We start from the raw sequence: 13858 nt of genomic DNA on the forward strand, positions 1-13858 counted from the left end.
CTAAGCGCTTGGGAAGTACAAATCGGCAACATATAGAGACGGTCCCTACCCAACATTGGGCATTAGCCAGATTGCCAAGAATTGAGGCCAATCTGGACGTACAGATATTTTGTACAATAGATTTCTTGTTGTTGTTTTTTAGTGAAAGTAGAACATAGACCATTTTTACCAATAATGATAATAGTAATTGTGGTATTTGTTAAATCATTACTATGTGTCAAGCACTGCTCTAAGCACTTGAGGAGATACAAGATTATCAGGTCCCACATTCATTCATTCATTCATTCAATCGAATTAATTGAGCACTTACGGTGTGCAGAGCACTGTACTAAGCACTTGGGAAGTACAAGTTAGCAACATATAGAGACGGTCCCTACCCAACTGCAGGCTCACAGTCTAGAAGGGGGAGACAGACAACAAAACAAAACATACTAACAAAATAAAATAAATATAATAAATATGTACAAGTAAAATAAATAAAGAGTAATAAATACATACAAACATATACACATATACACATATACAGGTATATATATGGGGCTCACAATCTGAGTAGGAGAGAGAACAGGTTTTGAATCCCCATTTTATAGATGAGAGAACGAGGGTTAGAGACATGAAGTGACTTGCCCAAGGTCCCACGGCAGACAGCATGGCCTAGTGGATAGAGCAAGGGTCTGAATGTCAAGAGGACCTGTGTTCTAATCCCGGATCTGCCACTTACATGTTGGGTGACCGTGGGCAAGTCACTTTACTTCTCGGGACCTCAGTTACCTCATCTGTAAAAACGGGGATGAAGACAGTGAGCCCTATGTGGGGACGGACTGTGTCCTGCTTTCCTTTTCTCCCGCTCCCTTCTGTGTCACCCTGACTTCCTCCCTTTATTCACTCTCCAGCTCCCAGCCCCACAGCACTTCTGGTCATGTCTCTGATTTATTTATATCAGTGTCTGTCTTCCCCTCTAGACTGTAAGCTCCTTGTGGGCAGGGAATGTGTCCGTTCTGTTGTTATACTGTACTCCACCAAGCGGTATAGTGTTCTGCACACAGTAAGTGCTCAATAAATATGATTCCCTGACTGATTGACTTCTATCTACCCCAGCGCTTAATACAGTGCCTGGCACATAGCACTTAGCAAATACCATTAAAAAAATAAGAAGAAAAGGGGTAAAACTGGGATTAGAACCCAGGTCCTTCTGACTCCCAGCCCCATGCTCTGTCCATTAGGCCACACTGCTTCTCTGTGTACCACGTCTCAGAGGACCATGTCTCCCACAGGTCTTGGTTCAGACTAGGCTCTTTAGAGATGGCTCCCTTTTTCTCCCTCCCTCCCAAGGCCCCATTTCATCTTCTCCTATGATGAGACTGAGACTATGAGACTAAGATGATGAGTCCTATTCTAGATTGTGAGCCCATTGTTGGGTAAGGACCGTCTCTCTATGTTGCCAACTTGTACTTCCCAAGTGCTTAGTACAGTGCTCTGCACACAGTAAGCGCTCAATAAATGCAAGTGAATGAATGAATGAATGAGACAAAAGGAGAAGGACATACTTCAGGAACACCGGGGAAGTGGAACCTGCAGTCCAAAGGAGGCAAGTTTTCAAATCGGCTCCTGGTGATATTATAGGAGTAGTTTGACTTGAAAACCAAGCCCAAGAGGGGCTTTGATTGTTTTGAAACCTTGGTATTAGTTTTATGATCTCTCTCTCTCTCTCTCTCTCTCTCTCTCTCTTTAAATCCATATATTAGTAAACTTTCATTTGGTCCCTTTATTCACTGCCCCCCCACCAACCCCACAGCACTCATGTACGTATCTGGAATTGATTTATTTCTAGAAATGACTATCTCTCCTTTTAGACGGAAAGCTCGTTGCAAGCAGGGAATGTGTCTTTTATATTGTTCTACTGTACTGTCCTGTGGTTAGCAGCTCTGGGTAGGAGCCTGATATTATGACCAGTTTAACTTGGACAGTTCCATTCTGCACTGGGGTTATTTGTCTTTTTACTCAAAATGGTCTAGAATAGCCTACAAAATCCCATCCACCCCAGTTAAGAGTAAACCTGCAGCTAATCAAAGGCTTCACACACTTTCCACTTTTCCCAACTGTTGGTTTGTCTCAGGCCTGTGTAACGGATGATTTATTAGTCCAGAGTTTGCCTTATGAAAAGATGTAAAGTTTAATCTTGGGGAGCCATAAAAGGATTTGTAATCTAGATGTGGTGTATGGGATTATAGTAGCGTGTTTCGGTTTTGATTACCTGTGTTAGGCCATCCGAGATAGCGAAAATCACAGATAATGAAAAAAACCTTCACTTTAGGTTGTGGCTTCACTTCCTCTCCTCGCAAAACTTTAACCAAATTTCCTAATAGTAACACCGTCGTCTGGGGCGGATTCACATTCTTAGCCCATCTATGGCCTTGCGTGGGGACAGAGTATTAATGAACAATGTGATGCCATAATCATCCAACGACAGGAAGATCATTTCAGTGTTCCACCTAGGCCATAAAACTCCCCCAGCAGCTCTTGGGACATCAAGAGTCAGTTGCATTGGGGTCCTCTTTCTCCTCTCAAATTTTTCAATGGGGTTGCTTTTTTTCCAAATGATGAAAGAGCACACTGTGCACATTCATTTATTCATTCATTCATTCAGTCAGTCAGTCATATTTATTGAGCACTTACTATGTGCAAAGCACTGTAGTAAGCGCTTGGGGGAGTACAATGAAATGATAAGCAGACGTGCCCTCCCTACAATGAGCTCACAGAATAGAGGTGAAAGCAAGCATGAAGCAGCAGCATGGCATCATGGATAGAGCACGGTCCCGGGAGTCAGAAGACCATGGGTTCTAATCCTTGCTCCGCCACTTGACTGCTGTGTGACCCTGGGCGAGTCACTTAACTCCTCTGTGCCTCAGTTACTCATCTGTAAAATGGGGATTGAGACTGTGAGCTCCATGTGGGACAGGGACTGTGCCCAACCCGATTTGCCTGTATCCACCCCAGTGCTTAGTACAGTGCCTGGCACATAGTAAGCGCTTAACAAATGCCATTATTATTATTATTGTGCTTCCCATTGCATAATTATAGAGTAGTTATCCTAGGAAGTCTAAAGTCTTTCTGTGGGAGACAGTCTCTCAGTTCATTGTAATGAGCTTCATTAAATGGAGATGGCTTTCAGTAAGCCGGATTTACGGTGGAATCCCAAGGGCCTGTGTGCTCATTTCAGCTCTGCTGCTTATCTGTTGTGTGACCTTGGGCGAGTCATTTCCCTTCTGGGCCTCGGTTACTTCATCTGTAAAATGGGGATTAAGACTTGGAAGCCCATGTGGAACAGGGACTATGTCAAGTGTGCTTACCGTGTATCCACCCCAGCATCTAGAACAGTGCCTGGTACATAGTAAGCACTTAACAAGTACCATAAAACAAACAAAATAGATCCCATCCATATAAAATCATTATCTTGTTTCCTCAGTCTTCATTCTCGGTATCATGAACACCATTTATCAAGTGCGTGTGTGTGCTGAACACTGAAAGTTCTTGGGAGTCTACAGCAGAATTAAGATAGGATCCCTGCCTTCAAGGAGTTTCCTGCCAAATGTAAACATAGCAAAGACATCAGCAAATGGAGACCAATATAATAGATTTCTGCCCCCTCCCCGGACACAGTATTAGAGAGACAAACCAAAATCCGTGATTCCAGGATCACTTTTCTCTATGAAAATGAACCAGTTACTATGACCATCCAACTTGAGCTCTGGTCCGAGAGCTGAACATGAAAATGAAATGTATTTTATCTTCATGAGTCCAAGGTAATTTTTCAACTGAGCTTCCAAATGTGTTCGGCTATGTGATAGGCTCTTCCTCCCCTCCTTCAAATCTACAAATGAATCCATTTGGCCTTCTTCTTACTGGCAGGAAGAGATATGTTATCCGATCCAGGCTTTTTTTCCTCTCTACCTCTAGCCATTTTAGCTGTCGTAACATGTGCCAGTGACTTAAATGAAGCAATTAGAAGTTGTAGGGTGTTTTTGTTGTTGTTGTCCATGTTGTTCAATTTCAGCTGTTAAGGATTTTTTTCCCTTTTGCTTTTCATTTGAAAAAGATTGCATACTGCGAAGTGAAAACTCGATAATTTAGGGAGCCATTCGATGTTAATTACAGTAAATGGTAAATTGCCATGAGAAACCTGGTATAACACCTGAATGGAAAGCAATTGAGAGATCCACTTCCTTGATTTTATTCCTGCAACCACCAGACTCTAGAACAATGTTATTCAAATCAGCAAAATAGATTTTATGTTTCAAAAAGACTTAGTTCAGAAATGAAAGCGTGGACTCTTGGTTTCTTTTACTGAGTCGAAGTTCAGAAAGTTCTGACTGCTCAGAAATACTTTGTTTAATATTTCCCAGCCTCAAATTTTGATTTGGGAGATTTTGTTTCCTTTGGTGTCTTCAGAATGCTGTCTCTGAAAAATTGAATTTACAATGGAAATTCCGGGTTCTCTGACAATGTTTATCTACGGTGACGTGTTAGGAGGAGTGTGTTGCTTGCTTGAGAAGGTCATTCTAAGGAGTAGAAGAATAGTGAATTAAGATCGCTTGCTTTGTGTAGCTTTTCAAACAAAATGTTCTCTTTATTGGCTTGTATTCAAAATTCCAGAAAGGATGGGCTATTCGGAAGCATTGCCAAATGCTAAATTATTATTGTCGGAAAGAAAGCAAGCACCACATTCTGATGTATTCACTCTGTATTGAAATAAAGGGAGTAGAGAAGTCATGTTGGAAAATATGTTGAGCTGATCCATTTTATATGGGCTCTAGAAAATGAAGAGTTATGATCTGTCCAAATTTCTCTCCCTGGGTTATTCTCCAAGAGTCTAGTCCTACAATTTTCAATTTACTAAATTGTAACTTTCCATCAAATAATAATCCTCAATCTGTTATGAGACTAGCCATATTTTTAATCTTGTTAGCAAGCAAGCAAACTGCATCAGAATTGATCTAACCTAAATGTCACTTGAGCCTTTGAAAATATCCTGCCATATGGATATAGACCTGAATTGTAATTTTTTCCCAGCCCCAAATAAACTTCAGAATATTCGGGATTTTTCCAAGTATCTAAACACTGATCTATATATAACCTACATATAATGTTTTATACCTAGAAATCTTCTGTATATTTATTTATACAGGTATTTAAAATGGCCCATTTTCTGACTCAGAACATTTACTATGTCTATTTCTCCTGAGACAGGTGATGATAGATATATAATGAGTGATTACCGGCAGATTGTTTTAGGTTCCTATAAATGTCTGGTAATGCAAATAATTTAGCCTTGCCCTGACTAGCAGAAGGTCTGTCAATTGAACTTCTTTCCATCTCATTTTGTGGGTCAGTCAGTCAATTGTATGTTACTGAGCGCTTACTGTGTGCAGGGCACTGTATTAAGCACTTGGGAAAGGACAATACAACAATATCACAGACACATTCCCTGCCCACTGTATCATTTGGCCCTCTGGTCAAATGATTGACCTGTATCATTTTGCCCTCTGGTCAGTTTGTTAGAGTTGAACGCCATTTAAAAAGGGGGAAAAACTGAATGTTCTTGAATCAAAATTGAAATCTAAGATTTGTTACATTTGTACAGTAAAATACAACATGAAAATAGAGTTGGGAGTTTGCTTAGTGAGGGCTTGGAAGCAAGGAGGCAGCGTGGTATGTCTTTTATATCTCCTTTACAAGCCCTTTGGAGATTTGTCAATTTGGATTCTTACACCTTGAATGGTACTTTTTCCAGGCCTTCAGTTGGACTTTGAAAATCTAGAGGCAACTCTTCTGTAGGTCCCTTCTAGAATAACACAGATTTGAGTGTCCGTCAGATGTTGGAGTTGATTTTTGAATCTCTTTAATGAGAGAATCAGGAAAGCGGTATATGATGATTGTTTTCCTAAATGAGATGAAGTGGGAATATGAAGGAATGTAAACCAACAAATATATAAACCAGAAGAAATAGAATTTGCTGGAGATTTTGGTTTGCTAAGAAAATGTTTATTGCAACAGATGATAATAATAATAATTATGGTATTTGTTAAGCACTTACTATGTGCCAAGCACTGTTCTAAGCACTGGGGTAGATACAAGGTAATCAGGTCATCCCACGTGGGGCTCACAATCTTAATCCCCATTTTACAGATGAGGGAACTGAGGCACAGAGAAGTTAAGTGGCTTGCCCAGGGTCACATAGGAGACAAGTGGCGGAGGATGGATGAGAAACAGATGAGAAACTCCCCAATCTAACAGTGCTTAATATGCTATATGCCTTCTCACTGTTTTTTTTTTTTTTTTTTTAATGGTCTTTGTTAAGCATTTACTATGTGCCAGGCACTGTTCCAAGTGCTGGGGTAGATACAGGGTATTTTCCATAACCCTAATGAATCAATCAATCAGTGAATCATATTTATTGAGCAGTTCCTATGTGCTGAGCATCAGACGCAGCTCTCAGGAATGTACACTGTAACAGAGTTGATTGACAAGTTCCCTGCTCAGAGGAGGCTTTAATCAACTTTAATGTCCATCTCCCCCTCTAGATGGTAAGCTCCTTGAGGGCAGGAAACATGTCTGCCAACTCTTTGTATCGCATTCAGTAAATACCACTGATGATTGAGTGAAGACTTCCTTTGAACAGCATTCAATACAAGCAGCGTGGCATAAAGGAAGGAGCACGGGCTTGGGAATCAGAAGACGGGGGTTCTAATCCCGGCTCCCCAACTTGTCTGCTGTGTGACCTTAGGCAAGCCGCTTCACTTCTCTGTGCCTGTTACCTCATCTGTAAAATGGGGATTAAGACTGTGAGCCCCATCTGGGACAAACTGATTACCTTGTATCTAACCCAGAGCTTAGAACAGTGCTTGACACATAGTAAGTGCTTAACAAATACCATAATAATAATAATAATAATAGTAATTATTATTATTATTCAATAGCTGCCTCAGTTAAACCTGAAACCTGAAGTCAGTTTTAATCCCTACTCGGAACCTGATTTTGAGAGGTGAAGCTTAGGTGCTCTAACCTGAGTATTATAAATTCTTGCAGAACTTTGTGCTGAGGATTGTGTTGTATTAGCCTGTCCGCATTCAACACCGTATTTCCCCCTGAAACCCTCTTTATCCTGTTGTAGAAATCAATCCCAGAATTCCACTGATGCATTCTTCCCAAAGCTCAAAGGGAAAACATTTATTCCGGCCAAGTTGATTACACACTTGTGTGTTTGCTGAGTACCTACTGTATGAAGTAGTAGTACCATTCATTCATTCATTCATTCAATCGTATTTATTGAGCTCTTACTGTGTACAGAGCACTGTACTAAGCACTTGGGAAGTACAAGTTGGCAACATATAGAGACGGTCCCTACCCAACAGCGGGCTCACAGTCTGGAAGGGGGAGACAGACAACAAAACAAACCATATTAACAAAATAAAATAAATAGAATAAATACGTACAAGTAAAATAAATAGAGTAATAAATATGTACAAACATATATACATATATACAGGTGCTGTGGGGAGGGGAAGGAGGTAAGGCGGGGGGAATGGGGAGGGGGAAGAGGAGGAGAGGAAGGAGGGGGCTCAGTCTGGGAAGGCCTCCTGGAGGAGGTGAGCTCTCCGTAGGGCTTTGAAGGGAGAAAGAGAGCTAGCTTGGCAGATGTGCGGAGGGCGGGCATTCCAGGCCAGGGGGAGGACGTGGGCCAGGGGTCGACAGCAGGACAGGCGAGAATGAGGCACAGTAAGGAGGTTAGCGGCAGAGGAGCGGAGGGTGCGGGCTGGGCTGTTGAAGGAAGGAAGGGAGGTGAGGTAGGAGGGGGAGAGGTGATGGAGAGCCTTGAAGCCGAGGGTGAGGAGTTTTTGCCTGATGTGTAGGTTGATTGGTAGCCACTGGAGATTTTTGAGGAATCCTACCTACCATTTAGGAAGCGTTTACTACGTGCTAAGTACCTTGTGGAACCGTACTCTGCTGACTTGGCAATTTACTAAAAATTAAGTATAAATTGAAGACATTCCTGGAATATAAGAATCTTACAATATGGAGGGGTGGGAAGGAGAAGGGAGGCTAAAATAAAGATCAGAATACCCTTTCCCGTAAACATCTTTTTTGTGGTATTTGTTAAGCACTTACTACGTGCCAGGCACTGTTCTAAGCAGTGGAGTGGCTTCAGGGTAATCTCATTTTCTATCCGGTTCCCAGTCCAGTAGCAACAAACCCCTCAAGGTTGTAAATATTCATAAAAGTACTGCAGTGTGGCCTAGCGGATAGAGCCTGGGCTTGGGACTCAGAGGATCATGGGTTCTAATCCCAGATCCGCCACTCGTCTGCTGGGTGACCTTGGGCAAGTCACTTCACTTCCGTGTGCCTCACATACCTCATCTGGAAAATGGAGATTGAGGCTGTGAGCCCCATGTGGGACAGGGACTTTGTCTGACCTGATTGGCTCGGATCCACCCCAGCGCTTGTGTACAGTGCCTGGCACGTAGTAAGCACTTTATGAATACCATTTAAAAAAAAATCCAGGGGGAGCGAGCCGCTTCTTTTTAAATTGTAAATATAGGAAGAGAGAAGTATCAAAAGGCCCAGAAAACACATCATGACATCACTTCATTTTAACTCTTTAGAAAATGTTGACTATCCATGGCCTAGTGAAAAGAGCAAAGGCTTGGGGAGTTAGAGGACCTGGGTTCTAATAATAATAATAATAATGATAATAATAATAATAATGTTTGTATTTGTTAAGCGCTATGTGCCAAGCACTGTTCTAAGCACTGGGGGGATACAAGATAATCAAGGTTGTTGCACGTTGGGCTCACAGTCTTCATCCCCACTACACAGATGAGGGAACTGAGGCACAGAGAAGTTAGTGACTTGCCCAAAGCCACAGAGCTGACAAGTGGTGGAGCAGAGATTAGAACCCATGACCTCTGACTCCCAAGCCCAGACTTTTGCCACTGAGCCACGCTGCTTCTCTAAGTTGCCAACTGTTTGCTGTGTGACCATGCACAAGTTATTTAACATGTCCAAGACTGAACTCCTTGTCTTCCCTCCCAAACCCTGCCCTCTCCGTGACTTTCCCATCACTGTTGACGGCACTACCATCCTTCCCGTCTCACAAGCCCACAACCTTGGTGTCATCCTCGACTCCGCTCTCTCATTCACCCCTCACATCCAAGCCATCACCAAAACCTGCTGGTCTCAGCTCCGCAACGTTGCCAAGATCCGCCCTTTCCTCTCCGTCCAAACCGCTACCCTGCTCGTTCAAGCTCTCATCCTATCCCATCTGGACTACTGCATCAGCCTCCTCTCTGATCTCCCATCCTCATGTCTCCCCCACTTAAATCCATACTTCACGCTGCTGCCCGGATTGTCTCTGTCCAGAAACGCTCTGGGCATGTTACTCCCCTCCTCAAAAATCTCCAGTGGCTACCAGTCAATCTGCACATCAGGCAGACACTCCTCACCCTCGGCTTCAAGGCTCTCCATCACCTTGCCCCCTCCTACCTCACCTCTCTTTTCTTCTACAGCCCAGCCTGCACCCTCCGCTCCCCTGCCGCTAATCTCCTCACCGTGCCTCGTTCTTACCTGTCCCGCCGTCGACGCCCAGCCCACGTCATCCCCATGGCCTGGAATGCCCTCCCTCCCAACATCCGCCAAGCTAGCTCTCTTCCTCCTTTCAAGGCCCTACTGAGAGCTCACCTCCTCCAGGAGGCCTTCCCAGACTGAGCCCCCTCCTTCCTCTCCCCCTCATCCCCCTCTCCATCTTCCCCATCTTACCTCCTTCCCTTCCCCACAGCACCTGTATATATGTATATATGTTTGTACATAATTATTACTGTATTTATTTATTTTATTTGTACGTCTGTATTCTATTTTGTTAGTATGTTTGGTTTTGTTCTCTGTCTCCCCCTTCTAGACTGTGACCCCACTGTTGGGTAGGCACTGTCTCTATATGTTGCCAACTTGTACTTCCCAAGTGCTTAGTACAGTGCTTTGCACACAGTAAGCGCTCAATAAATATGATTGATTGATTGATTGATTGATTAACTCCTCTGGGCCTCAGTTTCCTCAACTGTAAAATGGGGATTCAATTCCTGTTCTCCCCACTACTTAGATTATAAGCCCCACATGGGTCAGAGACTGTGTCTGCCCTAATTAACTGTGCCTACCCCAGTGCTTAGGACAGAGTTGGACACATAATAAGCATTTAACGAATACCATAAATAAAAAAATACCAAACATGTTCAGTAGTTAAATGAATTTAAATTATCTGCTTTCAAGCTGTCAATCTCTGCTCTACCCCCAAAAGTTAATTAGTCTGCCTGAGTGCTCACAAAGAAAGAGTTTCTCTTCTTAGCAAAGAGGTAATCAAAGCCATTCTTTAGGAGGTGTACTTTGAGTATTTTGCCTAGCAGTATCACTGTGTTCTTAATTTTAATGCAATTTATTTTCTTTTTCCTCAGGATATTCAGTTCCTCTCTTGGACGTTCTTGCCTTGATTTGATTCACCAATATGCCATGAGATTGTAGTAAGTTTTCAATTTTGAATATTACTCTGATGTAATCTATACTGTGACAGGCTTAAAAATGTACGGTATTTCATTTAATCAAGAATGCTCCTTTACAAGAAAAATAGCCCTCTAAAATAATATTTACTAATGATCGACATGACTTTAAAACAGTATATATGTATATATACATCATCCAATTTTGAATGATGTATTTATTGTATTATACTCACCCAGGTTCTTAATACAGTGTTATGTACATAGCAATCAGTAAATACTATTGATTGCTTTTTGAGGCCACCACTAGAAGGTGAAAATTAGACAGTGCATTGGAGGCGGAGTTAACTGGGGTGTAACTTTGTCATAGAATACTTCATCAAAGCTGCTAATTTCTCATTCAAGCCAGTGAACAAGTCTTATTTGCTATTATTTGGTGAGAATTTCTGGATCTCTGAGGGAGGTTTTGGGTTTACCCGGTGGCAGCCGGAAAAAGCACGGGCTTTGGAGTCAGAGTTCATGGGTTCAGAACCTGGCTCCGCCACTTAGCTGTTGACTTTGGGCAAGTCACTTAACTTCCCTGTGCCTCAGTTACCTCATCTGTAAAATGGGGATGAAGACTGTGAGCCCCCCGTGGGACAACCTGATCACCTTGTATCCACCCCAGTGCTTAGAACAGTGCTTCGCACATAGTAAGCGCTTAATAAATGTCATTATTATTATTATTATTAACAAATGCCATTATTATTATTATTATTATTAGCATCAAGAAATTAAACATCCTAGGACTTGAAATGAGGATCTGGATGGATAGGAATGGTTTTGTGATTAACTTTTACCCACCCCAGGACTTACAATGGGCTTGGCCCATTGTAGACTGTAAGCTTCCCTCTGGACTGTAAGCTCTCTGTATTTTGAAAAATACAGATGATTGAATATTAATTTTATCCGTAACAAAACAAAGCTTAAAGGGATATGCATTTAACATTATGGAAACTATTTTATTTCATGGCCGCGACCTAGCTGAGGATACTCAAGTATTAGCTTGTTATGGACTGGGAATGTGTCTGTTAGATTGTTGAGTTGTACTCTCCCAACTGTTTAATAATAATGATGGCATTTATTAAGCAGTTACTATGTGCAAAGCACTGTTCTAAGCACTGGGGAGGTTACAGTGTGATCAGGTTGTCCCATGGGGGGCTCACAGTCTTAATCCCTATTTTACAGTTGAGGTAACTGAGAAACAGAGAAGTTAAGTGACTTGCACAAAGTCACACAGCTGACAATTGGTGGAGCCGGGATTTGAACCCATGACCTCTGACTCCAAAGCCCGTGCTCTTTCCACTGAGCCATGCTGCTTCTCCACTGTTTAGTGCAGTGTTATTTCATTCATTCGTATTTATTGAGCGCTTACTGTGTGCAAAGCACTGTACTAAGTGCTTTCTATACACAGTTAGTGCTCAATAAATGTGATTGGGCAGGGAACAGGTCTACCAACACTACTGTATTACACTGTCCCATGGGTTTAGTATTGCTCTGCACACAGTGTGTGCTCAGTAAATATAGTTGATTGATAATAAACACTCAATATTGTTATAACGAAAGGGATAAAAATCAGCTGTTTTTCATTCTTTCGTATCATCATCATATTTACTGAGCTCTTGGGAGGGTATCACATTCATTCAATCACATTTATTGAGCACTTACTGTGTGCAGAGCACTGTACTAAGCAGTAATAAAGGTATTTGTTAAGCACTTATTATGTACCAAGCACTGTTCTAAGCACTGGGGTAGATACAAGGTAATCAAGTTATCCCTTGTGGGGCTCACAGTCTTAATCCCCATTTTACAGATGAGGTAACTGAGGCACAGAGAAGTTAAGTGACTGGCCCAAAGTCATACAGCTGGTATGGGGTGGAGCTGGGATTAGAACCCATGACCTCTGACTCCCAAGCCCATGGTCTTTCCATTAAGCCACGCTGCTTCTCCATTCTATTTATTGAGCACTTAGTATAGGCAGTGCACTGTACTGAGCACCTGGGAGAGTCCAGTACAGTAGAACTAGTGGCCACTTGCCCCACCTATACCGAGGTTTCAGGCTAGAGGTAGTAATGGGACAGAAAATGAGGTACAGTGATGAGATTAGCCTGAGGGGAAAATAGTGCGCTAGCTAGGTGAAGGAAAGAATTGAGTGAGTTTCTTAAAGCCAGTAATCAGAAGTTTCTGCTTATTGTGCAGAAGCAGCTTGGCCTAGTGGGTAGAGCTCGGGCCTGGGAGTCAAAAGGACCTCGCTTCTAATCCCGGCTCTGCCACTTGTCTGCTGTTTGACCTTGGGCAAGTCACCTCACTTGTCTGGGCCTGATTTACCTCATCTGTAAAATGGGGATTAAGACTGTGAGCCCCACGTGGGACAGGGACTGTGTCCAACTGGATTAGCTTGTGGCTACTCCAGTGCTTAACAATGCTTGGCACAGAGTAAATGCTTAACGATTAACAAATACCGTCATCATCATACCCTTCAGAAAAAAAAAATATGGAGAAGAATGAGAAATCATTAGAGGTTTTTGAAGGAATGGGGAGAAGGTTTGAGAAAAATGATTTGGACTGCAGAATAAATTGTCGACTGGTGAAGGGGAGAAATCGGAGGCAGGGAGACCCATGAGAGAGGCTGATGCATTAGTCAAGTCGATGATATTAATAATAATAATAATAGCCATATTTCTTAAATGCTTATTATGTTCCAGGCACCATTCTAAGCGCTGGGATAGAATCTAGCAAGTTGGGCTGGATACAGTCCCTGTCCCACATGGGGCCCCCAGTCTTAACCCCCATTTTGCAGGTGAGGTAGCTGAGGCTTAGAAAAGTGAAGTGACTTGCTCAAGGTCAGCCAGCAGACAAGTGGCAGAGCCGGAATTAGAACTCATGACCGTCTGACTCCCAGGCCCACTCTCTACCCACTAGGCCACACTGTTTCTCTGTGACATATGACAAGTACTTGGATACACATGGCAGTTGTTTCAATGGAGCGAAAGGGATGGATTCTGGATTTATTTTGGAGGAAGAACCAAGGGGATTTGGTGACAGGAAGAGGGAGTATGTATGCGAGAGGCGCTTAATTATTTGGCTATGAATAATTCATACTTAATGAATGAATATTCATTCATTCAGTCATATTTATTGCGCTTATCATTCATTCATTCATTCAATCGCATTTATTTAGTGCTTACTGTGTGCAAAGCACTGTACTAAGCTTTTGGAAAGTACAAATCGGTAACATATAGAGATGGTCCCTACTCAACAACGGGCTCACAGTCTAG

General features: G+C 42.4%; 1 protein-coding gene across 1 annotated transcript in view; it reads left to right on the top strand.

The window, feature by feature from the left end:
* Positions 1–13858, top strand: part of SIPA1L1 (signal induced proliferation associated 1 like 1) — a 421260-nt gene that overhangs the window by 188186 nt on the left and 219216 nt on the right. The window contains 1 exon segment of the mRNA XM_038765485.1: positions 10500–10565. The gene's annotated coding sequence lies outside the window, so the exon portion shown is untranslated.

The sequence above is a fragment of the Tachyglossus aculeatus genome, chromosome 23, assembly GCF_015852505.1.
Source record: "Tachyglossus aculeatus isolate mTacAcu1 chromosome 23, mTacAcu1.pri, whole genome shotgun sequence".
Lineage (NCBI taxonomy): Eukaryota > Metazoa > Chordata > Mammalia > Monotremata > Tachyglossidae > Tachyglossus > Tachyglossus aculeatus.